Here is a 25689-nt window from a genome sequence, read left to right on the forward strand (position 1 = left end):
AACACCGATATTTGGAGATTCCTCTAAATTTGTTAGGGTATCAGCTTAGCTGCTGAAAGAAAAAGCAAAAGTTTACATCTCTCTTTTGCATCTGTTCAGAGGCAGAAGTGTATTCAAGTTGGTCAGCATCTCTGTCCAACGAGGTAATCCAGGGTTCAGATCCCTTCCTTTTTGTTGCTCCAACATCCCCTTGGATATTGTCTGCATCAGCATGGTAGAATCTGGCTCACGAGTACACTGTCAGCATTTCAGTCCTCACAGTCAAAAGAGGAAGTAGAGGGTAAGCAGCTTCCTTTTCAGGAAGTTGCACCTATTTGGAGACTGTTCCAAGGCAGGCTCTAGCTGAGGAACCATGTGTCCTGCTAATATTTAAAGAACTGAGAGCAGTCTATTACTTAAAGCAGGTAGGGGACAAGGGATACTGGGAGACAAGTAACATTGTCTGATACTACATCAAATAAGAAAAAAAAATAGCTTACTGTCCAATCTCCCCATGTGCATAAAACTTAAAACGGTTTATGTGGGTCTCACCCTTAAAAATGAATACATAACCTAGAATTACCATTAACAGAAGTTTACAGAGAGCAGAATAGAACTTACAAAGAAATGATTATTAATATCCTCTGAGATATATGGGTAGGCATTATATCCATAAAGAACAGAACACTTTTTTTAATGAAGGTAATATTTTGTTTAATTAATAAAATAGTTAAAATACTAAGTCAAGGAACTATCCTGAAAGCATGTGATGGAGGTGTGACATAGAGATGATGGTCTAGAAAACCAAGAGAAAATATAAGAGAATTACAGGATTCACAAAGAGGTCTAGCATCTGACCAGTAGGATAACCGTAAATAGAAAAGAAAAAAATAAAATAAAGAAGAGACCATTAGTGAAGAAACCATACCAAAAAAGATATTCTCAGAAAAAAATATATATATATATGATTTTCCTTGTAGATGAATAAAGGCAAATGTCCTCTACGATTAGTAATAAAAATAGCTTCTGACTTCTTAAATGCAATATTAGAATCTATCATACAAAAAAAGATATTCCTTAAAAGTTCTAAAAGATCATTATTTTTTACCCAGTTTTCTATTCTCAGCCCAATTACGGATCAAGTATTTGGACAAAGACAGTTTTAGATATAGAGGAGCTCAGTAATTTAGTTCCTATGCATCATTTTCTAGGCAGCTCATTGAGGATAGGCACCAGTAAAATGAGAACATAAACAAGAAAGAGGAAAACATGAATCCAGAAAACAAAAACAGACAGAGCAGGAAAGCGAGTATACAGACGTGAGGATATCTACTGCATATTGAAGTGTACAGTGGACACTGTCAAGATCACTAGGGCCCTACAACTTTGGCACACTCAAGACAACTTCCAATCGCAGTATTTGCTTTGTTTGCTCATATCCCTACCCTAGAGGCTACTGCAAACAGTCCCACAGGGCCAGTGTCCCTGTCATCAGGAGCATGCTTAGCTGACCTGCAGCATGGATCAGATGTCCTGCTAGCAAGCCTCCACCAGTGAGGGGAGGGAGTTGATGAAAAAAAGTTCCCAAGGTCCTCATCCTCAGGATGACAAATTGTGGTGTATTCCACACAACTTCAGAGAGCGGCCAGGATACTTGAGTTTTTGTCAGCAACAACAATAATTTCCTCAGTAATGCTCTCTCTTTAGTAATGCCCTCCCTTCCCTGTCTTACTATCCACTCACTCCCAAGGAAATTAGTTACCCAGAAATCCTCGTCTCAGGGGAAATCCCAAATAAATATCGACTAAAAGGAATCCCTAGCAGAAGCAAGCAGTGGTTTTTAAGACCATGGATAGATATCTTCCATATTAAGTAGGTCTCTTTAACAGTTCAAGATCTTCTGTGATATCTAAAGTTCAGTGAAAGCCTGCTATACACACGACATCTTCAGAGTATGTTTGGGGAAATTAAACAAAAGAGGTCAATGTTCACCCATAGGGTAGTGTGTACTAGAAAGAAATGAGAAAACCAGAGAAGCTCAAATATGAGTGAGAAAGAGATTTCAGAGGAAGCAGGTTGGAGGAAGTGGTGACTGAAAGGAATAAAACCCTCCAGATTGATATGGGGTTTCTCATCATGTGTGGGATAGTTGCTCAAACCTTTTTACTTTTCTGTTAGGAAAATGAAGACTAAAACAGTTGGAGGACTTGGGAATACATAGGTGGCTGCCACATGGCCCTCACGTTCATCTGTCTTTCAGAATTTGTTCTCTGAGGATGAAAGGAGTCAGACACAAACAAAAATCCCCTTTATGTAAGACAGAAGTTGAGAAGTGGTATTAGTGAGGCAGAGACCAAGTACATGGGAGCTCAGAAAACGGCATGATGGAGGAGAATGAACAAGACTTTCAGGGTGTAATGACACTTAGTGTGCATTTTAAGGAACATGAATAATTAGGACGTGTTGAGCTCCAGACAGGAGGTATTCAAAACAAACAAACAAAAAATACATTGGTATGAAGACAAATACATATTTTCAAGTTCTGCACAGTAAAATAAAATGATCAGCTTTAGGTAATAAGTAGTTTAGATTTCTCACTTGATGGGGTCCTAAATGACCATGATGACAAATAGTTTTGATATATGCATATTTATTATGATGAATTCTAGTGCAAAGATTTGGTAGAGTTTTCAACTAAACTGAAATCGAAGGCAGCAAGGCACTTTTTCTTCCCTCTTTCGGGAAAAAATTACAGGGACGACTCTAGAGTGGTTTTCCTCACCTTGTCTCTCTGTAGTTCCAGGAGTTCAATCTCCAGTGACAATTTACACACCTCAAGAGCCATTTTCACATCCGCTGCACTTGAGAGACACTGCATGATTTTTCTGCCTACTAGAACTTGCTCACAGCCTTCAGGGACCACCTAAAAGACATATAGAGATGGTGAGTGTGGCTGAGAAGATTCTCTCCAGGTCATGTGGAGGATGCATCCTGACAATGGCAGGACTACAGAGTCAGGTCCAAGACCAACATCAGGACTGGTGGGTGAGCAGGAAAACACCTTGGGGCCCATGTTCGTCTTCCCCAGAGAGATATAGATCTGCTCTGAGACAGCTTCCCAGAGGGTCTGTGTGTGGACAAAGGCCAATTCTGCTAACCATTCAGAAATAAATCACAGTGTATTATATAGTCTAGAAAAGGAAAGTTAAGAGTCAGTACTCCCAGGTCTATGAGAACCTCCTCTCACTAAGGGGCTCAGATTCTGCTGTTTTCAAGTGAGAACAAGACAACTAGCCATCGTAACTGATCAGAATGCTTCAATGAGAGAGAGAGACAGAGAGAGACAGAGAGACAGAGAGACGGAGAGAGACCCTTTGAATGACTCAGAAATGAATCCTGACAAGTCAGAACTCACCCTTGCTGGCTGAGACAGTGCTTTGCGTGGCACCATTTTTAAGGCTGGATAACACAGAAAACTTTTTGAATTGTGTCATTTACCCACTCACACTTGGGCACCTCTGGGTACCAGATTCTGTTCTCTGAGCAGGTGATATTTTCAGAACCAACCACACCATAGCCAGAGTCACACTGGATGGTGACACTTTCAGATTCAATATACAAATTCTTATCCACAGACATGTTCTATCACTTTCCATGTTCTATCTCTGGTTTCAGACACAGAGCTACAATGAACGCACAGTTATAAGCAATATATAGGTCTAAGAAAGCAACACGATAACCAGTTGTGATTATAAAAATGAACTACATTTCCAACATTTGTTTCCAATTGTTTTTCAATTGTTTCCAATTGTTCTACTTTTCTTTCATTTTGATAAAATAATATTATTTAATATTTTAATTGAGTGCCGGCTCATTTGAGACTTTAAGGTCAAGCATTTTATATGATCATTTAATTTAAGCCTCACCCTGTTCTATGAAGTGGGCACTGTTAGTATTCCCATTTTATCTTAAAGGAAAAGAGATATAGAGAGGTTAAGAAACTTGTGCAAAGATATAACATCTTTACATAACATGACAGGATGTAAAAAAGGCACTTGGCCCCCGATTCTCAGCTATCAAAGCAACTATCGTGAGCTCTACAAGACTCTATTTATGACATTTCCCTCTTGCCTATTATCCTGCTGTGTACAATGGAGACAATGGTGGCAAGTAATTCCTGGAGCTGTTGATGGCAAAGGGATATTAAACCTGTGTATGTGTAAAGGTCAGGCCCGATCTTGACTCCTCCTGTCTCCAAAACATCTTGGTAAACTAGGAGTCCCCTACCACATGCCTCCGTCATGGGCTGGTGGTGCCCTGCACAAAGCTTTCATGGAAATGCTCGTCACTCCCTGATATTTGGAATTAGCCCATGCAAGCCTACATGCATGCTAGAGCAAGTTCCATGAAAACTTTGCTACAAGCCACAGCTACACTCAGAGAAAATGCACCACCTGTAGATTAGTTCCAGGAATATACGAGAAAGTGGGAATAGGGGCTGCTTCAAGGAGGCTGGATTTTGCAACTGGGAGAGAGAAGTAGGGGAGATTAATGCTTCTGCATGCCCTTTGTCCTTTTTGCTTTGGATACCACCTGACTATGGTAATAATTTAAGTAAATCAAATCAAATGTTTTCGTGCTGCCTCTGACTGGAAAGAAACACTACTCTCAATCCTTTCATCACAGTTCCGCCCACTTAGCCATAGCTGAAAAGGGAACTGGAGTTACTTTCACACAGGTGCTTCAGGTGACCAGCGTGATCTACTGCAGGAGAGTGTATCCTGCCCAATCAGAGTGTATCCTTCATCACATTCATATTTAACCTTCTCGTGGATGGATAAAGTAACTGGTTTATAACGTCCGTGGGGGATGACAGGAGGATAATCGCAAACTTGGGAGTGAGACATAAAGGGAGAGAGCTTGCACCTGTAGAATGAAAAAGTAACACATCGCAGAATCTGTGTGGTTTATAGGAGGTTTTGTCCTGTCCTGCCATCTTTTTGCCCAAGGAATCACTTAGCCAAAGCCAGGCACCTGTGCTGCCTTCCTGTAAGCTTCAAGCTGAAGAACCATCATGACCCCCTGTTGGATCACATGGCACTCATTTCCATTATGCTCAAAACTATAACTGGCATAGACAAAATTGGTGATTGGCACCACCACTATATTGGCTCTTCAGCCTGTGGAATAAGAGCTATCGTATTCAAGAACGCCAAGTAGAAACCATTGGTATGACCCAGACCCCTCCCTCTTAAAGCAAAGAAAATATATTTTAAAAATATATCATACACCAAGGGTAGGGGGAATGTGTAATATTAGTGCCACTCTTAAAGAACTAAAGATACACGATTGATCATCCCCATCGTCCCTCCACTTATCACCAATCTATCTACTACAAAAATTTGAATTCTGAAGAATTATAGTAGACTACTAAAACCTCAATGTTTTAGCTTCATCGCATCCACTGTACCAGATGTAGAATATTTGCTGAGCAGATTAATGTATCTTCAGGTAAATGACTTCACTGATTTAGCTAAGGCTTTCTTTCCCATTCCATCAGGAAAAAGGTCAAAAACAGTATGTATACACATGAGAGAGTCAAGATCATACATTTGCAGTTTTAGCCCTTGGTTATGCAAAAGCACCTGCTCCTCTCATAATAGAGTGTAAAGTTATCATGAGCATCTGGAAAACCACAGAATATCACATTGATTCAATATTTCAGTGGCATCATGTTAATTCTACTGAATGAACAAGAAGATGCTAGCATGATGTGAGATCATAGAAAATATATATGTTGATCTCTGCCCTCAGCTCCTAGCAGCAACAATGCTAAGTCCCAGATACGACACCATCCCTTGAGACAACCAAAAACGACTTGGTAGCAAGATGATTGTATCGACATACTTCCACCTGTTAAGGACAGCTATTTATTCTGACGGAAATAGATAACTGTTCCAGGTATGAGTCTGTCTTTCCTGCCTACAGAACTTGAGTCAGCACTATTATCTGAAAGATTATAGAGTGTTAAAACAATTGGCATAAGCTCCCACTACATGCACCTGTAAGACCCACTCACAGCAAAAGAGCTGTGGTATCACAGCTGGCCATGAAGCACACTACTCCAGAACCTGCAGACCTGTTAGAATGTTGAAATGGCCTGTAGCAAAATTTTCAGGGAACTTGCTCTAGCCTGCATGAAGGCACGCATGGGCTAATTCCAAACATCAGGAAGTGACGGGTATTTCCATGAAAGCTTTGTGCAGGGCACAACCACTTGTTGGCTTATCATCTACGTATGGATATCATTTCTCTTCGAGTAATCAAGAAAAACCAGAAAAATGGAACAGTGCGTGTGGCAGTTTTTTTCAGGGATCGTGGTGGCACACTGAGGTATGCTCTGTACCATCTCTCAGTGCTGTCAGGTCTTCATTCATTAGTGTGAATTCCCAGTAGGAAGGAAGAATTTTTAAAAAATATATCTTAAATTTTCTTCTTAAACAGTTCACAGCCTAATTCAAATAAAGTATGTAAGTCTACAATTGTGAAAAGACAAAAATACACTCCAAACAATAATTATTCCCTCAATATTTAAGTTTCCTTGAATATCTGTGACACCAAATCGATCAGCTTTAGGGTTACACTAGTTGGAGAATAAAGGAAAATTTCGCACAGTGATGTTTAGAGCACAGATAAAGCATGCATGGAAAATTAAAAGGTAGAAAATTAAGCATTGTAAATGAACAGAGGATCATGACAACCTCAATAGTTTCTTGATGACACTGAATCAGAATAAAGAACCTTCCAGTCCAGCATCATATCTCTGACAAAAGCACTAAATGATAAGTGATAGAAGGCACATTTGTTAACGCCATGACTTAGTTTACTATTAACTATCAAGAGTTCAACTGGTCCATTAATAACTATCTGAGTCCTTCACTCATTATTTCTTTTAGTCTCTGCAAAGGGCACAGGTGAGGTTACCAAACTGAATTTCATGTTTTCACCCTTAGACAAGCTGTAGATATTTGTTGCTTGAAGATACACAGATATTCACTCATAGACAATGGTGAACAATGGAAAATGTCCGAAAACGACCTACACCACCCAGTTGAACTATAACGAGTGCAATATGAGGTCTATAACAACCAAATTGCTGAGCTCTGAGAAACAGAGAAATACTTCCCAGAAACAAATGAAGGGACGCCTCTGTAAAACTGATGACAGCGCAATTAAATCGCAACCTTCCTAAAGAGAAAGGAAAGCAAACAAACCCAACATGTGATTGCTTCAATTTATAAAGAGGAACTAAATTAAAATCTCAGTTTATCAGATAAAACAGATAATTTTAAACATTTAACAAAAAAAATTATTTTTAAAGAAACAGCTTCTGGTTATTAATCATGTTTCAGAGTTGACATTAAATACTGCATTTAATTACTTAAAACTATAACATAAGTATTATAGTCATATTTTACAGATAAGGAAACTGATTCAGAAAGACTGAGAATACTTCTCCAAAACTTTCTTATCAGCTGCCATGTCAGATTCTGAGCCCAAGTCTAATGCAAATCCTAAGCTCTTTCTACTATCCCGAACTAATTTCTATTGAATGAAATCAAACTATAAAGTTTTCTTGTGCACGATCCTGAACCTGTCATTTAGGAGACCATGCCCAGGAACCTTTTGCTCTTACTGTGGTGCAAAACACCCCAGACCAACTGCTCTATCAGGAGACCAAATCCCTGTACAGTCTGCCAAGAATTAGCAACGTGGCTTAGTGACAGAACTCAATAACTCAGGCCTCAGTCTCCACATATAGTTAAAGAAGGGTTTGAGACTAGAATGGGCTCCGTGATGTTTTTAATTCAGAAATTCTAAGTTTGTGCAATAATGGCAAAAAAAAAAGTGAAAAAGTAGGTATTTATTATCTTAAATAAAGGACAGAAAGGGCAGGAAAGGGGTTAAAATCTTAAGAGATAAAACCCTATTCCTGTGGCCCAACTCATGATGAAAAGATTACGTCAACACCTATTGAATGAACAAAATACATGAATGAATAAGAACTTGCTTCTAGCCTGCCAAGTAGCAATCCTTGAGACAAAGATTTGAGTGCATGAAATTTACCTGAGAGGTAATTCTGGAATGCATTAAAACAGCAGTCCCCAACCTTTTTGGCACCAAGGACCAGTGCTCCTACGAGAATCTAACACCTGATGATCTGAGCTGGAGCTGAGGAGGGGGATGCTAGCGCTAGGGAGCGGCTGCAAATACAGACGAAGCTTCGCTCGCTCACCTGCCGCTCACCTCCTGCTATGCCACCCAGTTCCTAACAGGCCACAGACCAGTACCGGTCTGCAGCCCGGGGGTTGTGGATCCCTTCATTAAAAGAATAGGAATGTAAAAATGGAAAGAAAGGAAATAAATACAGCTTGCATTGGTGAGGAGGTGACCTCCGTGGGCAACTAAAGCTAACTAATTTAGGGAACCTCAGGTAGAGAGTGTGGAGCATACTTCAGATATGTGGACATTAGTAGAAAGGAATGCGCGATAGAGAGAAGATGGTGAAAGACAGGGGAGGAGATTAGAACTGGATGTAACTGAGTTTTCAGTGCCAAGATTAGGGGTTTGGATCCAGGCAATGGAAAACCACTATAGATAGATAGATAGATAGATAGATAGATAGATAGATAGATAGATAGATAGATAGATAGATAGATATTTTTAGTGACATGATTACTGGGCTTTTGGAAGATCACTATGATAGATGTGGACAAAATAGATTGAAAGAGGCAGTGAAAAGAGACAGGGAGATTGATTAAGCAGATTACTGCAATTGGTCAGGTGAGCCATGAAGATGATCTGAAGAAGAAAATGGCTGAGAACTTAGGGAAGAATGAAAGAAATGAGGGAATAAATGAAAGAAAAGCAAGAAAATGGTGCTACTAAGGAAAGGGGTTACATCTATCTATCTATCTATCTATCTATCTATCTATCTATCTATCTAAGTTTCTTATGAGAACTGTCAAGAAGAGCAATGACCCATTGGGTCAATTCAGAATTTTCAAAGCATTGCTTTTGCTACATTTAAAAACAAACAAACAAAAACATTACTGTTGTGTTTCTTGGTTCTAGGCACTCATTATTCAGAGACTTCTCAAGGCAAGATACCCATAAGGACACTTTTACTCCCTAACTGAGAAAAACCGTCACATGTCCTAATTTTACTTCAGAAATAGTCCTTATCTCTAAAGTGATACATGAAATTAACTTTCAGTGGAATACAGGGTTTCACCTTTTACTCTAAAGCTTGACATAGATCGAGATGGTCTTCTATTACCATTCATCCTTAATCATATTAATTGACTGCAGTCAAATCAGTCTTCTCACTACTCTTCCCAAAGCTGTCACTGCCCGCCTTGGCGAGGGGAAGCTTATGGTATCCCCCACACTATATGCAGCAGCTTAACTCTTTCATTGAATAAAGACTTGTATCAGGTTCTTAACTTTCTAAAACTGCTGATCACTCCTCCAGCCCCATCTCCTGCCACCTGCATAAACAAATACCTCGAGTCCTATGTGCCCTATTTATGACTTCGGTTCTGCCCCAAAACTCGATCGACATAACAGCCAATTTGTTGATAACTATTTGTTTTAAATTTATATTAAATGAATCAGTATAGTCTAAAGTGTGAAGAAACAGAAATCTAAGGCTCTGAGGCATTCGCACAGCCCTACCTTTCCCACACAGGGTGACCACCCGTCCCAGTTTTCTTGGGTTTAGAGGACTTTCCAGGACTCAGGACTTTCAGTACGAAAATAGGGATAGTGTCAGAAAAACTGGTGGTTAGCCATGTCAGGGTCTCCCTTTCTGTGCTCCCTAAAACCCCTCTCTCCCTACCATTTACTTCTAAGCCAGAAGGAGCTGTACCAAAAACTTTGCACATAATGAAAACCAGACAACTCAAAGCTCAAAGAAATTTTCAGAAGTATTAAAATCCTCCCTAGGAAAAAAAATTGTAAGTTGTCCGTAAGTTAGTAATTTAGTAGCCGTAGTGAATGGTCATTTAGGGAAATCGGCAAGAATCTTAAAATGCTAAAATGCTGGCAAAAGAGTAAATGGCTATAAAAAAATTTAAAAAGTGACACTTTAAAGTAAAAAAGTCCCTTATAAATCTCTGTATTGGTACTTAAATTCATACTACAAATACATGCATTAAATTTATTAGCATGAAAGCCTTTATACATACATTCATTAAAAACAATGTAGCCATAAGAATACTAAACCGATGGGTTCAACACATTGAACATTTTTCAAATGCTGCCACAAAGTACACATTCACAATCATCTTTGAGTAAAAAATATTTATATTTTTTTGTCGAATCAACTCAAAAAGAGTCTGGAGGCTTTGCTAGAAATAAATGATAAGAGATTAATTCAAGGGTCTTGGAGGTTGCAAACTGGGAACATAGCTAAGCAAAAACCCAGAAGTGTTCCAAAGAAGAAAGAAAAGTTTGTGAACAAGAAAAGGGGTTCTGTGGAAAGTAAACCTCACAGAGTTGATCCTATCATAAGTTTTTAACTGGGCAGGTCATAGTGGGCAGTCACATCCAGAACTTTACTAAAAGGCTCATCTTTGTCTTCAGCACTCCTCGTCCATTGTTTCTGTGCGTGTAGGTTAACACACCTTTGAAATGCCCCCTTTCAGAGAGCACGTAATCTTAACTAGCCTACAATCCAATCCCCGACTTGTTTTCTCCCACCTACATATAATCTTCCTTATGTTCCCTCATTAATCTCAAATGCATAAAAAGAAACTGCAAACTGTTATCCTCTGAAGCATTTATCTCACTCTGCTGAGATCTTGCTTCCAAGTGTATCCTCTGTTTGGCTCAAATAAATTTTTATAAAAATTCTCTATAGGTGTCAACATTCTTACATCAACGAGTTAAAAGTTCTTATAGTAAAAAGTACATTCTTGAAGAATTATCAGTTCTTCATCCTTAACCCAAAGATTGGTCCAGGATGATTATCAGTCAGATATCAGGCAGTCAGGATGATGAGTGCCAGGTGGTCTGGAAGGTGAATGCCAGAAATCTGGGCACCTCCCAGAGGTCTGGATAATGGATGTCAGGTGAATGTATATGCGAGTCCTCCAGGGGGCAATCAGTGGCCTGAATACATGAGTCCTTCAGAGATAATTAATTAGAGGTTTACCTGGAGGTCCAGGTGTACATCCAGGCATTGACATAGGACTGGAAACCTCAAAAATTAAGTTCAAGTTCCCAGGCTAGTTAGAACAAGAATGGAGTTTTTCTCCAAGCCACCAAAGAGGAATGTCCCACTCAAATGGCTAACATTGTAATCTGTAGACATGCTTGCCACATAGGGCAAAAGAACCGGTGACCTTGAGATCAACTGAAGGCTCATCCTCCCCTTGCTTGTTCTGTCTAGATAACAGATGTATTGCCTTTGTTTATTAAGCCCTATTAAAGTAAGGTTGCCCCTGAGCTCAGGGCCCAGATCTTCAGAGTGCTAGCTCTTCTGGGACCGCCAGCATAATAAACCTGAGTTCTCTAACTCCCCGAGTGGTGCTTGGTTTCTTGCCAGTCTTGTTTATGCAACGTTTCTGGAGGCCCCAGTGAGATTCCAATCATGCTGGCCCTTTGAGCCGCTGGACCTGTGGCTTGGCCAGGCCGGGGTGGAGGGGCTCCGAGACAACGAGGAGGCACGCCACCTGATGATATTCTGGGTTCTCTTTCAGACCAGGATGGCCGAGCCCCCCACTGGACTCATAGGAGAGATGGACCAACTCACCAGGAATGGGCACAGGATAACGTACGGCCGCAGGGCTCAGGCCCCTAGTCAGATCCCATCTCCGGATGGAAGAGGAGCTCGATCACCTCCTAGTCTTCAGTTAGAAGACACAGGTCAGGGTCTTCCCAAGTGGCGGGGAGACATCAGGGGGAAGATATAGGTCAGGGCCTTCCAAAAGGGAAGGAGGCAATGTTTGAATGAGTGTGTGAATGGGCACCTGGCCGGCTTGACTCGGTCAGGTACGAATTTGTGGCTCCATGACTGGGAACCTGTAAGGTCTCCTAAAGGGTATAGAGTCCAGTTTGGCTCATCTGCAGCTCCATAGTGCAACAATCATTGAAAAGGACTGCATTCTAACAGTGGCCTGTCAGGAAGCAGATGAGGCCTTTACCGTTAGCTGATCATGATTGGAATTATAATACCCAAGAGGGAATGGCTAGATGTGCCAAATGTCTAGAGACCTTCATGAGGGGGAAGAAAGAAAATAAAAAAGGAATACAGAAGCTGTGAACTATGAGAAGCTTAGAATCATTACTCAAAAAAAAAAAAATATGAGAAACTGGCTAGCTTTTTAGGCAGCTGGAGGAATTCTTTAGGAGGTGTACTAATATAGACCCCACTTCCCCCTCAAGGTTAGCTCTGTTAGGCCAGCATTTTATTAGCCAGTCAGCCCTTGATATCAGACGCAAGCTTCAAAAGCTGCAAATGGGGCCACAGACTCTATATATGGCCTTCATGGTCTATAACACTCGAGATTTTGAAGAGGCTAAAAAAGAACAGAATAAAGAAAAACGACAAGCCAAGATTATGGCTGTTGCAATTGGTGAGGCCCTTGGTACCCAACAAGCATCTCTTAAGAGACTGGAGAATAAGGAGACATTGAGTTCTTGCTTCAAATGCAAGAAAGTAGGACATTGGGCAAAGGACTGCATCAAAAAGCCCCTGAGCCCCTGCCACACATGCAAAGAAACCGGTACTAATCCCTGGTATTGGAGAGTTGACTGTCCATGCTCCAAGAGAGGAGGGTGGCCAGCCAACACCCTAGTAGCCCAGGACTGGGAACTGTGTGACTGAAGAGGCCTGGGGCCATCCTCGCCGCTCCTGTCCGGGAATATGGTCATCACTACCAAGGAACCCCAGGTAACTCTGGACGTAATGGGTAAACAAATTCAATTTCTTCTAGATACAGGGGCAACCTATTCTGTTCTCCCAGCATTTGCAGGAAAACCCTCCTCACAAACTACAGTTATCACAGGAGAAGAAGGGCAACCATTTTACTCCACCATTGACCTGCCGATTTGAAGATCAGGTCTCTCAGCAGGAATTCTTAATAGTTTCAATCTGCCCAGCTCCCTGGTTAGGACAGGATATTTTAACTAAATTAGGAGCAATATTACAACTCGGGGGGTGTAGAACCCCCAGACTTTTAACGCATCAAGAATCAGCTAATATACCAGAAAACACTGACCAACAAGTTAGTTGAGTGGCTTAGTATAACGGCAAGCTCAGGCAAGCCAGGACTGCTGTACCAGTAAAAGTTCCATTTCTATGCTCCTGCACCAAGACCCAGACTATTAGCCGGCCCAATGATAGGATCACCTTCCCAAAGATCTCGGTAATCAGGAATTTTCTCCCCCTTCACCCTCGGACTCTGAGGGGGAAACGAGTTCTCTTGGGACCCCATCTATGTCATCGCTCCCTGCGGAAACTAGATATGTACCTCAGGGAAGTTATAGATACCGATGGTGGGGAAATAAGAGTATGTGCATGACCTCTGATCTCTATTTGTCTGTGTTATATATAATATGGTGGTTCAGTTAAGAATTCCAAGTATGATGGAAAGGAAAATGTTTTGGGGAACAGAAGGTATAAAGCATGGAGATTTATTCTGAAGGGAATTGAAGGAAAGGTGTTTGTCTTAAAGTGGGTCATTTCTGAATGAGTGGGAAGAGGCAAACTGAAGAAATGAGGAAAGTGGTAGAAGGTTTGTGAAGAGAAATCCTGAAAGGAAATTTTATGTGATTAAGCTAAACAAGATTGGAAATTTAAATGCCAAAAGTAAGCTAATGCAAAATTAGAATTGTGTTTTAATGTTAGACTCCGGGTCAGCTATTGATGTTATGGAAAAGTTTGAGTAGAAAACAAGGACTCCGTACTTTAGCAAAATAATTTCTGTGTTTTATGTTGTCTTGACTAGTTTTCTGAGACTCCTAGAGAATATACTAACATTGGCCCAAAGTCTGAGAGCCAGACGCTCCTGCCTATACATTTCAAAACTTGGTCTGTGCCAATATTCAAAGGAAGCTCCAAAAGTTGCGGCCTAGACCCAAACCCCACAGGCCGCCTTGGTGCCAACAGAATAGCCTGCTCCATGGCAAAAGCCTTCTCAGACCATCCATGCCATGGAAGACGAATTAGGACAGGTCAGAGAAGCCATCCTTGAAAACAGAGCTGCTATAGACAACCTATTACTCAGGTATAACCATGGATGTGAAGAAGTTAAAGGACTATGTTTTAACCTCTCTGACAACTCATTGAAGAAAACCAGTGAAACAAATTCACGAAGTTGTATACAGGAATTTTAGGTCCTGATCTCTCCCCCTCACTTCCTGGCTGCCCAGTCTCGCTGCGCGCTATGGAAGCATTTCTTATTTTCATTTTGTTTATCTTTGTAGGAGTTATCTCTTGTTGATGCATCCAATGCGCTCCCACCTGTAGGTCCATTGCCAGTTGGAAATGATATGGGACATCTCTTGCAGAGTTCTTAATATTTTAGTAAACCTAGTTAAGTTTGTTTCCCTACTTCTTTGGGGAAAAGGCCCTCTCCCCCAAATCCAGATAATGACCCTGAAACTGGTAACTCAGATCCTCCGGCTCTTAATAAAGATCATCAGACCATCATGCAGAAATGGCCCTAAGCCAGGCAGGGTCCTTAGAGTCTGAGAGAGGAGAGGACTTTAGGCCAAAGGTTTTTTTATTCTTTAAGAACCAAGCCTGATTTATTTAATGGATATGTGATTTAAATAACCAGTTCATATCTTCGTTTCCTTGTCTAGGGACTGAGGCGGCAGCACCTCAGCAGGAAACCCAAGATCCCACCCTGACTAAGACAGAAAGGGAAAGAGCTCCATGAAATGCCAGTAGGCAGGGACTATGACCTTTCTCAGCAAGAAGCAGATACGGAAGAAGAGATCCCCTGTCCCTCAACATCCATACTAATAATAAGGGGGTTCATGGCTCTTAGAAAAGAGTTAGGCAGAAAAATTAGTTAGGGGGTTTTCGGGTCTGCCTGCAAAGACGCTGAGGTCATCCTATCCTAGAAGGGGTATGTCCTAACCCACCAACAATTGAATGGGTCATGGGGGTCCTGGTTCAGAGTATAGATCCTGGCTTCTCCCACTCACAGGTCCTCTCATGCTCTTCATAGCTCTCTTATTTGATCCCTGTATCCTGAATTGTCTTGTCAAGTTTGTCTCCTCGCACCTAGAGTCCATAAAGTTACAGATGGTTGTGACATCCGAGCCACCCGTATAGCAGCCCCTAGGCCAAGAAGATCAGGAGGTTGATGCCCTATAAGAACTTAAAGGGCATCAAAAGAGGGCAATGAAGAGGAATTTTCCACTCAAATGGCTAACATTGTAATCTGTAGACATGCTTGCCACATAGGGCGAAGGGACAGTTGACCTCGAGATCAACTGAAGGCTCACCCTCCCCTTTGCTTGTTCGGTCTAGATAACAGATGCGTTGCCTTTGCTTGTTAAGAACAGGTGCATTGCCTTTGCTTGTTAAGCCCTATTAAAGTAAGGTTGCCCCTGAGCTCAGGGCCCAGATCTTCAGAGTGCTAGCTCTTCTGGGACCGCCAGCATATTAAACCCGAGTTCTCCAACTCTCTGAGTGGTGCTTGGTTTCTCACCAGTCTTCTTTCTGCAACACCTCAACCTTCATACTGTTAGTAATATTAGCAGCTTGGTTAAAATTATTCCATTTTATGTAGTCCTTATTCACTCTTTCCTCATCTTGAATATATTCTGCGATTTCCACTTTCCTACCTTCTTACCCCTGCCCACATCATCTGCTCTCACTCTTTCCTTCAGACACATCTCTAACATTACTCCTGTCCTCCAGTCCAGTGTCCGTAGTCCAAGTTCATGTTCATAATTCTACTCCAGCTCTGACTTGTATTATAGCTAAAGTCTAAAATCTGTCTCTCCTCTAAAACACAAATTCCTGAAAGTAAAAGAGATTTTTATTTTTCTCTGCCTTGCACAGAAGAGGTAATCAACAATTTTCTAAATTTAAGTTCAAAAGTATCTGATGACAAAATACATTGTAAAGAAAAAAATTTTCATGTGCATCTCTATCTTTACACTGTATTTTGTGTGTATGTGTGTGCTGGGGTGGGAGGAGGTCAAATGCCACTTGTTTTAAAGATAGTCACATCTTTGTTTTCATAAAACACTGACACTTATGACTTTACTGTAGGCTCAAGATTCCTCTTCCCCATGTTTATGTCATCAGCCAGTCAAGGGAGGGCAGTGGAATAAGACCAGTAAAAGGAAAATGGAAAAGGAATGTAAAAAGTTGTTCTCTCTCCATAGCTTGAAGCTGAGTTAGGTAATAAAGGCAGGTGAAAGTCAGCCACACCTACTCTGTGATAAGGAGATCAAGAAGACAGTACTAAGAGAGAGGACCCAGGCCAGCACGGGCTCTGGAATCACACCTAGACCATGTGGGTTTAAATCTTGTTTCCACCACATGGGAACTGTGTGCTTGTGGGTACAATACTCAGCCGCTCTTAGTCCCAATTTCCTCTTTTATAAGATAAGAATAACCAGACATATTTCTCAGAATTGTTGAATTAAATAAGAATAGACTCTGTATAGGGCTTGGAATACAGCCTAAAACATGGTGAGCATTAAAAAATATGTATATTAGCAATTATTAACTCTAGGGAAGAGAATGATAGAATTGAAACTAGCATGGGACTCTGCTAGAAACACAACCCTAGAAGTCAAACTGTCATAATAACTACACAGAATTATCATGAAAGATGGCTGCTTCAACTAAGGTTCTTTAACTAAGCCGCAGTGCAGAGAAAAGTCCACTGGACTTGGACCAGAAGTCCTTGGTCCGGTCTTCTCTGTGGTCCTTGATCACAGTGAGACTCAGGGCCACACCCAAAGCAGAGATGCTGGCTCTCCTGGGGGCCTGCCCAGGGCTGCTTCTTCCCTCATCCTTAGCTGTCTTCCCGGGAAAAACTCATCTACTCCCAGGACTTTGATCATCATCCATGAATCACTCACAGATCTCCTGTGGGTGCAAAACCTTACCTGTTCCATGTAAGTAACTCTATTATTAATAAAAATCATATTCTGCCCTATTTCCTCCCACATGTGTTTTATAAAAGCTTTAATGAAATGTAATTCACATACATAAAACTCATCCACTTGAAGTATACAATTCAAGGGGTTTTAGTGTAGTAACAGAGTTGTGCAACTATCACCACGATCTCATTTTAGAATATTTTATACCCCCAAAAGAAATCCTATACTCCTTAGCAGTAACTTCCCATTTTCGCTTTCCCTCAGGCCACTGATTTACTTTTTGTCTCTGTGGATTTCCCTTTGCTAGACATATTATATAAATGGATGTGGTCTTTTGTGACTGGCTTCTTTCACTTAGCATCAAGTTTTCAAGGTTCTGGATATCATAGTACTTTATTCCTTTTTATGACTGAATAATATTCTGTTGTATAAATAGTCTGCATTTTATTTATCCATTCCTTGGCTTTTGGACATTTGGATTGTTTCCACTTTGGAGCTGTGAAGTATAATGCTGTGTGAACATTCATGTACATTTTTTTGTGTGGCCACATGTTTTTATTTTTTCTTGAGTTTATACTTAGCAGTAGAATTGCTGGATCATATGGTAATTCTATATTTAACATTTTGAGGAACTACCAAACCATTTTCTACAGTGACTGCATAATTTTACATTCCTACAAGCAACGTATGAGCGTCTGAATTTCTCTACATTCTCCCTTAACACTTGTAATTGTCTGTCCTTTTAAATTTAGCCATCCTAGTGAGCATGAAGTGATACGGCATCATGGATTTGATTTACATCTCTCTAATGACTAATGATGTTGAGCATTTTGTATGTGCTTATTAGTACATCTTCTGAAATGTTGGTTCAAATTCTTCACTTTTAATTGGATTGTCTTTTTATTGTTGAGTCCTAAGAGTTATTTTTATATTATGGAGAAGATACTTGTCATTCTGTGAGCTATTCATTCTTAATAGTGTCCTTGAAACACAAAGTTTAAATTTTGTTAAAGTCCTATTTATTTTTTACTTAATTGTTTAAATAGATCTAAGAAAAAATTGCCTACCCAGAGATTATGAAGATTTACTCCTATGTTTTCTTCTAAGTGTTTTATAGTTTAAGCTCTTACATTCAGGTTTGAGGTCCATTTTGAGTTAATTGTTTTGCTTCCGCTTATTCTGATTACTTTTCACCCTTCTTTTACTGATTAGGTCGCAGACTCTGTCAGCCGAAGAGAGGAGTCAGCCGAAGAGAGGAGTAGTTGAATGAATGAATTGATAATTAAAATAGTATTATGCCGTGTTTAATCAAGGGGAAAGAATTTCAAGAAAGAATAGAATAATATCAATTATGAAACGTGAGGAGGACTATGGCTCTTTCCTTGAAAGACTGAAAAAGGTGACCAGTATCCCCTTTTTATCAAATCTAAAGATCTCTGCTCTCAAAGAATGTGGAGAGTTGGTTGCTGCAGACCAGTTCAGGTTTAGGCAACTAGTGAACTTCTCAGTCATCTAATGGGTTGCAAGTATACCTTTTCCAACGAGGCCTAAACCCCGGCCTTGGAAAGGAGTCCCTTTGAAATTTGTCCTTCCTTGAGTACCTTTCCTCTGCACCGGGGTCCCATAGAAAATTTTCTTACATCCTATAGTTACTCTTTTTTTCACAATTTAATAATTCTTTATGTTAAACTTCCCTCATTTAAATCACTGTGTGCTTTCTACCTCCTGATTGGATGCAGATCAATACCTGCACATTTTGGTGTATATGAAAAATAAATATAACTTAAAATTTGTAATATTCAAGCTTCTACTTGGTGTTGAACTAGATGACATCTAAACTTTCTAAGAAAAAATTATTTTTTAGAAAAAAATTTTGTTACATAAATCCATTCAGAATATTTAAATAAATTTAGAACAAAGGTGAAGTCATCACATCTTTAAATCTGCAAATAGATTCATTATCAGTATTAGAAAGTTGATTGCCTAAAACTGGTGAAAATGTAAGACCAGGAGTTGTAACTCCTGGATTCAGAGAAATTTTAGAAAATAACATGTCCCTTTTTTTGCTCCCGTATAATAGCAGTATCATCAATACAGTGTGTTTAGTAAAAATTTTCATGGCAAAGCCTCTAGTTTACAAGTTTCTTTCTCCTCATGGTATTACACCTAGAATTTTTTTAAATTTAATTTTCTGTAGTCAGAGAATATTTGGCAGCTGAGATTTTGTAGTCGATCGCTTTTCGGTTGAACTAAATTTTAGGACCAAATTAAGATTTGGTATAACTTTGTACATTTTTCACTCATGATGTAATTATTCAACAACGCTGTGGACAAAACTTTGAGAGAACTATGAAGATGAATTAGTCGTAATGGAAGGTAATACATTTCATTTAAAACAAGGAGATGAAGTCTACGGCCATGCTACCCTGAACATACACAATCTTATATGATCTCGGAAGCTAAGCAGAGTTGTGCCTGGTTAGTACTTGGATGGGAGACCACCTAGGAAGACCAGGTGCTGTAGGAGTAAATAAATAAATTAATTAATTAGTTAGTTAAAAATTAAAATTAAATAAAATTTTAAATAAAAGAAAGAAAATAAATAAATAAAACAAGGAAACAAATGCAAATGACTTCTGGGTATAGAAGTCATTATTTCAGGAAAGAATGAAAGTTCTCTCAATGTTAGTAGTGCAAAAGTAATTTGGAGGTGGAAATAGGGTAAGAGTGGAGGGAGAAAACAGAATTCAAAGAGAGTGTAGAAGCAGTAATAGCCTCATATTGCATGGCAGAAATTCAAGTTGTAAATAAGCAGACAAAGACCAGGGAATCTTTCTCTAGAGAAACTGGGTGGCAACAGAGAAGACACTAATAAACACTAATATTTGGAGAGTTCCCAGCCCCAACTTTCAGAAGACAAAACACCGGAAAATTCAGTGACTCTAACCAGGTAGATCTTTATTTTTCTTTCACGAAAGAAGAGGCATAAGGGCTTTTAGGATTAGGGCAGCAGTTCTTCCCAAAATGGTGAACCAGGGACGAGGCCCTCCCTCTTTGCTGCTTCAACATCCCATGGAGTACTGATCTCAGCGTGGTAGAAGTTAGCTCGCCAGCAATCTGTTAGCGTTTTCGCCCTCAGCATGGGGAAAGAGAAAGTGGAGAGCAAGCAACTTCCTTTGTAAGAACATGACCAGGAAGTTGCATCTACTGAGAGTTTGGTCCAAGGAAGCAAACTACACCTGAAGAGCCATGTGTCCTGCTGATATTTAAAATGATGCAAGTGGTCCTTGGGCCTAAGCTTCCGGGCCTGCGAGCACTGCACGTGTCTCTTCGGTGAGCTGAGACGGGGACTCCGAGGACGAGGTGGACCAGCCCTGAGTGACCTGTCGACATTAGAGGCTATGGAGCCGAGCAGAGACTAGGTGAGGAGGATCTTTGGAAACACGGCAGAATGAGAGACGCCTCCGATCTCTCCCCTTGAAACAACAATAAGCTGAACATCTATAAACTCAACAAAAAACATCCAAACTGCACGCCAGCACGTCTGAGTGTGGGATCTGAGCATAAGAGCTACCACAGGTCAGAACCCGGGGTGTCAGGAGGTAGATGGGGAGTAATAAAGAAGCTGCCCATTGCAGCCGCCAGAGCTTCCTGCAGGAGGAGGGGGAAGGGAGGAGCAGCGAGTTCCTGCAGTGAGTTCCTGGAACAGCCCTGCCTGGGAAAGTGGCAGGGCCCAGTCATCAGGGCAGAAAGCAGAGAAGCGGGACGGACTGCAGAGGAACACAGTTGATTTTTGCTGGCTGCACTTACAAAACTGAGGATGAGCCGCAGCCCCAAACCCCCAACCCAGAGGGCTCCTACCTCCATACCCTCTGAGACCGATCACCGCGGAGCCCCAGAGGAATCTGAGCAAACGCTGCCAAGACTGTCCCTGACACTGACAGGAACTGAAACTGAGGGTAGCGAGCATGATTAAACATCCACAAGAAAATTTAAAAAGCATTATTAAGCCTTTATATAAAGCAGGGATGCAAGAGGCTTAGACACCACATACTGGAAACCAAAAGAAAAGTGCCTTCTTTGCAACAGGCTACAGAGAGACCTTTATATAATAAATCTTCTTTCTGGAAAAACAGTATAATACACTTCCGTTAATGTCCAAAGGGAGAAATAGTCCATTAAACACCATGAAAAACCAAGGTGACAGGGCATCTCAGAAAGAAAGAGAAAAATCTCCAGAAAATAAGCTTACGCAGACATAGAAATATGCAACTTAAAAGACAGAGAATTCAGGATGGTACTTCTGAACAAAACTCAATGAGATCCAAAACAACTCAAATCAACAATTTCAGGAATTGAAAAAGACAACTAGATGAGCAGAGCAAGGAGATTGAACCCCTCAAAAAGAACCAAATAGGACTTCTGGAGATAAAAAACACATTGCGAGCGTTGAAAAATGAAATAGCAAGCTTGGGAAATAGAGTTGACCAAACGGAGGAAAGGAACAGTGATATCAAACACAGAAATCCAGAAATAAATGAAAAGGAAGAAGACAGAAACCAAAGAATGAAAAATAATGAAAGAAAATTCAAGAACTAACCGATACCATCAGGAAAGGAAACATAAGAATAATAGGCGTTATCGAAGGCGAGGATAAGGAGTAGGGACTAGAAAGCATTTTCAGACAAATAGTTGACGAGAATCCCCCAAATCTGAGGAATGAGCTGGAGCTGGGAATTCAAGATGTCAACAAACACCAAATTATCTCTACCCAAAAAGGCCTTCACCCAGACATTGTATTAAAGTTATCAAAAATCAATGACAAAGACAGAATTCTCAGCAGCCCGGGAAAAGAACATGGTAACTTATAAAGGTAAACCCATTAGATTATCTTCGGACTTCTCAGTGCAAACCTTACTAGCAGGAAAGGAATGGAATCAAATATCTAAACTATTAAGTGAAAGGAACTACCAGCCTAGAATAATGTATCCAGCTAAGTTCTCCTTTAGATATGAAGGATAAATTAAGACTTTTCCAGACATACAAAAGTTGAGGGAATTCTCCACTACAAGGCCTGCATTACAGGAAATACTGAAAGGGGTCAGCTCACTTAAAACAAAATAAAAAACAAAACAAAACAAAAATAAACAAATACATAGTTAGGAGTAAAGGGACTATCAGGCAAATAGAAGCAGAGGAGTGCAACCCTTACTAACTACAGGGCATTATAAGTTTAAATAATAAAAAGGGAATTGCTGTAGCAAGATACTAATGAACATTCAGCATACATAGAAACAAATTGAGACAACAATGACTGAAAAGCAGGTGCGGGGGGGACAGATATTTAAAGATCCAAATTTGTAACGGGGAATGGAGATAAAGCATGAAGAAAATGGATGAATATATATATATTCCTCCATTTATATATATATAAATATATATAACTATCTTTTACATATTTATAATGGTAACCACACGCCAAAGATTCAGAATCATTGTATAGGACTTAAAACAAGAAAGACCAGAGGGAAAACCCACGAAACCCAACCAAAATAAAGAAAACAGAAACACAAGGACAAGGAAGCAATGGAAACACTGAGCTACAAAAAAGCAAAAGATTAAATGGCTATAAGAAGACCTCATATTTCGATAATCCCCCTAAATGTAAATGGACTGAACTCACCAATAAAAAGGCACAGACTTGCAGATGGGATCAAAAAACAAAACCCAACAATATGCTGCCTCCAGGAGACACATCTCACCTCCAAAGACAAATATAGACTCAGAGTGAAAGGGTGGAAAATGATATTTCAAGCAAATGGCATTAGGAGAAAAGCAGGAGTAGTGATACTAATATCAAACGAAATAGACTTCAAAATAAAAAAGTATAAAAAGATACTGAGGAACACTTCATAATGATAAAGGGAATCATGCACCAAGAAGACATAACACTTGTTAATATCTATGCTCTCAGTCAGGGAGCCCCAAAATATGTAAAGCAATTACTAACAGAACTAAAGGGAGAAACAGACCAAAACACTATCGTAGTAGGGGACCTAAATGCTCCACTGTCGGATATGGATGGATCATCCAAACAGAAAAACAGTAAGGAAATAACATCCTTAAGTGACACATTAGACTAACTGGACATAATTGACATTTACAGAGCCTTCCATCTCAAAACAGCTGCTTATACAATCTTCTCTAGTGCACATGGAACATTCTCAAGGATCGACCACATACTGAAGCACAGAGATAACCTCAACAAATATAAGAGGGTTGAAATCATACCCACCATATTCTCTGATCATAATGCTTTGAAGCTAGAGATCAACTGCAGAAAGAAATCAGGAAGAACCACAAATACATGGAGATTAAACAACATGCTATTTGAATAACTGGGTCAGGGAAGAAATAAAAAAAGAGATTAAGAGATACATAGAAACGAATGATAATGATAGTAGAACATATCAAACCTTTTGGGACACGGCAAGCGCGGTCATAAGAGGAAAGTTCATATCAATACAGGCCTAGCTCCAAAAACAAGAATGAGCCCAAATAAACAACCTAACACTTCATCTTAAAAAACTAGAAAACGAAGAGCAAATGAAGCCTAAAGTCAGCAGAAGGAAAGAAATATTCAAAATTAGAGCAGAAATAAATGAAATTGAAAACCAAAAAATAATAGAAAAAATAAATGCAACAAAGAGCTGGTTCTGTGAGAAGGTTAATAAAATTGACAAACCCCTGGCTAGACTCACTAAAGAGAAAAGAGAAAAGACACAAATAAACAAAATTGGGGATGAAAGAGGGAAAATTATGACTGACATCGCAGAGATACAAAGGATCATGCAAGAATACTATGAAAAAGTATATAACACCAAATTTAATAACCTAGAAGAAATGGACCAGTACTTAGAAAAATACAACCTTCCTAGACTGAATCAAGAACTGGAAAATCTAAATAGACCGATCAGCAGTACGGACATCGAAACAATCATCAAAAACCTACCAAAAAATAAAAGTCCAGGACCAGATGGCTTCACCAGTGAATTCTAGCAAACATTCAAAGAAGATATAATACCTATTCTCCTCAAACTATTACAAAACATCGAAGAGGAAGTAATACTCCTCAACTCATTTTATGAGATCAGTATCACCCTGAGACCAAAACTCGGTAAAGATAACACAAATAAAGAAAACTACAGACCGATATCTCTCAGATGCAAAAATCCTAAATAAGATACTAGCGAACCGAATACAGCAACATATTTAAAAGATTATACACCACGATCAAGTCGGCTTCATTCCAGAGGCACAGGGATGGTTCAACATATGCAAATCGACTAATGTGATCCACCACATAAACAAATTAAAAAATAAGAATTATATGATCATATCAATAGAGGCAAAAAAGCCTTCGACAAGGTACAGCATCCATTTATGGTCGAAACATTTAACAAAATAGGTATAGGAGGAATGTACCTTAACATAATACAGGCTATACATGACAAACTCTCAGCCAACATTATACTTAATGGCGAAAAACTAAAAACCTTCCTTCTAAGATCAGGAACGAGGCAAGGCTGTCCACTATCGCCACTGTTACTAAATATAACATTGGAAGTCCTAGCAAGTGCAATCAGGCAAGAGAAAGATATAAAAGGCATCCAAATAGGAAATGAACAAGTCAAACTGTCACTATTTGCAGATGACACGATTCTCTATATAGAAAACTGTAAAGACTCTACAAGAACATTACTAGAAACAATAAGCATATACACTAAAGTCCCTGGATACAAAATCAACGTTCAAAAATCCATAGCTTTCCTATACTCTAATAATGAAGTGTCAGAAAAAGAAGTGGAAAAAATAATTCCTTTTGCAATTGCAACAAAAAGAATAAAATATCTAGGAATACATTTAAGGAAACAAGCCAAGGGCCTATGTAATGAAAACTACAAGACCCTATTAAAACAAATCGAAGTAGATACAAAGAAATGGAAAGATATTCCGTGTACTTAGATTGGAAGAATCGACATAGTTTAAATGACCATATAAGCTAAAATATTATACAGATTTAATTCAATCTCCATCAAAATCTCATCAACATTTTTTAAAGAAATAGAACAAAACATCGTGAGATTTGTATGGAAGTACTAAAGACCCCAAATTGCCAAAGCCATCCTGAGAAAAAAGAACGAGGCTGGAGGCATCACTCCACCTGACTTCAAATTACACTATAAAGCGGTAGTAATCAAAACGGCATGGTATTGGCAGCAAAGCAGACATACTGACCAGTGGAACAGAATCCAAAGTCCAGAAGTAAACCCATATTTATATGGGCAAATAATTATGAACAAAGAAGCCAAAACATACAGTGGGGAAAGGAAACCTCTTCAATAAATGGTGCTGGGAAAACTGGAAAGCCACTTGCAAAAGACTGAAACTAGACTGTTGTCTATCACCACACACCAAAATTAACTCAAAATGGATTAAGGACCTGAATATAAGACCTGAAACAATAAAAGGCATGCAAGAAAACATAGGAATAAAACCAAAGGACCT

At 39.7% G+C, this 25689-nt stretch overlaps 1 long non-coding RNA gene and 1 pseudogene across 1 annotated transcript; one reads left to right on the forward strand and one right to left on the reverse strand.

The window, feature by feature from the left end:
• Positions 1-2547: 2547 nt before the first annotated feature.
• Positions 2548-25155, reverse strand: LOC120617920 (uncharacterized). The gene is made up of 4 exons (XR_005657080.1): positions 25143-25155; positions 16442-16444; positions 3478-3511; positions 2548-2902 (listed from the first exon to the last, which is right to left on the reverse strand). It is a non-coding gene; the product is annotated as an uncharacterized LOC120617920 (long non-coding RNA).
• On the forward strand, positions 19530-19648 carry LOC120618026 (uncharacterized; annotated as a pseudogene).
• Positions 25156-25689: the final 534 nt, after the last annotated feature.

This window comes from Pteropus medius, unplaced genomic scaffold (assembly GCF_902729225.1).
Source record: "Pteropus medius unplaced genomic scaffold, Ma_sr-lr_union100, whole genome shotgun sequence".
Taxonomy (NCBI): domain Eukaryota; kingdom Metazoa; phylum Chordata; class Mammalia; order Chiroptera; family Pteropodidae; genus Pteropus; species Pteropus medius.